Source organism: Cyprinodon variegatus, unplaced genomic scaffold, assembly GCF_000732505.1.
Source record: "Cyprinodon variegatus isolate N-32 unplaced genomic scaffold, C_variegatus-1.0 Scaffold585, whole genome shotgun sequence".
Classification (NCBI taxonomy): domain Eukaryota; kingdom Metazoa; phylum Chordata; class Actinopteri; order Cyprinodontiformes; family Cyprinodontidae; genus Cyprinodon; species Cyprinodon variegatus.
The window spans coordinates 522,975-525,196 of record NW_015151038.1 but is presented as its reverse complement, the minus strand read 5'-3'; the positions used below and the strand labels follow the sequence as shown (position 1 = coordinate 525,196).

Sequence of the window (2,222 nt, the reverse complement as noted above, 5' to 3'; positions counted from 1 at the left end):
CTTGATATATCTTTATTTATTTGATTAATTGTTTAATGTAGTTCTTTTTTATTATGCATACCTCTTTATTCTCCGGTGTGCAACTGAAAATGTAAAGACACTGGCCTATAGGTTACACCTTAATTTTGAGCTTGTTTGTTTTCTTTAATGGGTGATTCGTGTAAACCACATTCCCTGCGGCACCTGAACGCAGCACCACTGGAAATAAAACGCAGCATTTTCTGCACTTTCTTAGACAAGTTTTCCTCGGCAGTCAGCTCACACTCTCTCTTCAACCAGACCAGATATTTGATCACACAGGTTCATTAGACAGATGCATTCGTCACCGTGCGCGTATCTTGGGTACTGACCAAAGCGCGCTGCTCTGCAGAGATTATTGGGATTTTCGCTATAAATAAAGGCCTCAAACGGAACCGCTCGGCCTATCGTCCCATTGCTGCTGCTCTCAGAGGACTGTCAGTATACAGAGGAGCAAAAACAACAACATGAGCCCACTCTGACGGATGGGTCTCCACTCTTCAGCCGGGACATCCAGATTCCCGCAGATTGCTACGGATCGCCCTGAAGAGCGCAGAGGGGATTCAGGACGGGACGCGCTGATGTTTGTGGAGACTTTTTAACTGAACCAAACCAACAAGGCTGCAGAGGCTGCCGCTGGATTTATGCAACCGTAAAAATAAAAAAAAAGGGTTTCTGTGTTTCAAACTCCTGCAGCACCTCCAGCAGAGAAAGTCGTTCCCTCCGCCGGGCTGTTTTGGTCTCTGCAGGAAGGTGGTGGAGGGGGGGAGGCGAAGCGTCTTTGGGGTGAGTGCAAAACCATGGTGACCTACTGAAGGACACAGCGTTATTTGCAGCAAATCATCAGCATTTAAATGTGACCGAGGTGCGAATTTTGCAGCTTTAATGTCGCATTATATCTGAAAGCATGCATGTAGTATGAATTCGCTCTATTTGTCTGCATTTTGCAGCATAATGCACGACTTTGATGCATGATACACTTTTAATGTTTTCCTCATGTTCCTGCACCACAGCTGTTTATTTATTTATTTATTTATTTATACTCTTAATTACTTATTATTTTAACGCTCTGCAGCATATCTGTTTATCTGATAGATTACAGCATCTTATTTCCTTCAAGAGCCACGTTCTGTAATTTGATATAAATAAGAGTTGCGTTCAAGAGCGCGGCTTATTTCAGGGGATCAGCTGCGTCCTGCAGACGCAAATCGCTCAGTCTTTTAGTGTGTGTACGTGTCTCCAATGGGGGGATTAAATAGCCACGTGAACAGGCAACAAAAACAAAGAAACGTCGGATTTATCAACGCGCGCGCGCACAGCGCGTGCAACCCTGGAGGAAGCTGTAGGAAAAGTGTTTACAACCATTCCTCCCTGTGTGTGTTGGTGTGTGTGTGTGTGTGTGTGTGTGTTGTTGCGCGGTGTTTGCAACATTTAGCTCACTAATAGAAATAAAATGCAATGAAGTACAGAGAAACTAACAAACGAATATGGATATGAATAAAAAAAATAAGTAAAATTGTTGTTTTGGCTGACGCGCGTCCTCGACGTCAGAGCTGCAGGGAGAAATAGGATGGAGAGATGCTCTCAGTGCGCGGGTAGGTCCCCTGTCACATTCATGCTTCATTTAGGCTACGTTTTATTTTATTAGATCAATATATGTGTTGATCTTGCGTTGATTTTTAAGACATACGCACATTGGTGTCACTGTCACAGTGGGATGATGTGTAAACAATTTGAGAGGTTGCTGCTATACCAAATCAATCCAAACCATGGAAATAAAAGTGATATTTAAATTTTTCAAGGTTAGACGAAACAATTACACACAATTATCTTGTTTTCAGTGTTTATCCTTAATGTATTTAATATATCCACGATATTTTGTCCGTCTTCTCTCCTAATTGATTCCAAACCCAGATATCATCTCATCATTTACATGTGAATTAAGGAAAATTAATCGCAAATGTTTACTAATTAAGTAATAGACAATTTATTAGCACAACTCTTTAATAAAGGGAAAATAAGAAAAAGGTGGGTGGCGTTAAGCAGAAGGGAGGTGCTTATGTATTCTTAGCAATCAGAAAGGACGAGGAACTTGTATTTATTTACACATCCTGGTATCTGCACGCTGCCGCCTACAGCTGATGGCGCGTTCAAGCCGCCTGGGAAATTATGTTCTCTACAATAACTTAATTTCTTTTTATTAC

At 41.7% G+C, this 2,222-nt stretch overlaps 1 protein-coding gene across 1 annotated transcript in view; it reads left to right on the top strand.

Moving 5' to 3' along the window:
• The first annotated feature begins 211 nt into the window (after window positions 1-211).
• ypel1 (yippee like 1) overlaps window positions 212-2,222 on the top strand; it is a 44,041-nt gene continuing 42,030 nt past the window's right edge. The window contains exon 1 of the mRNA XM_015392308.1: window positions 212-804. The gene's annotated coding sequence lies outside the window, so the exon portion shown is untranslated. The remainder of the gene's footprint in view (window positions 805-2,222) is intronic.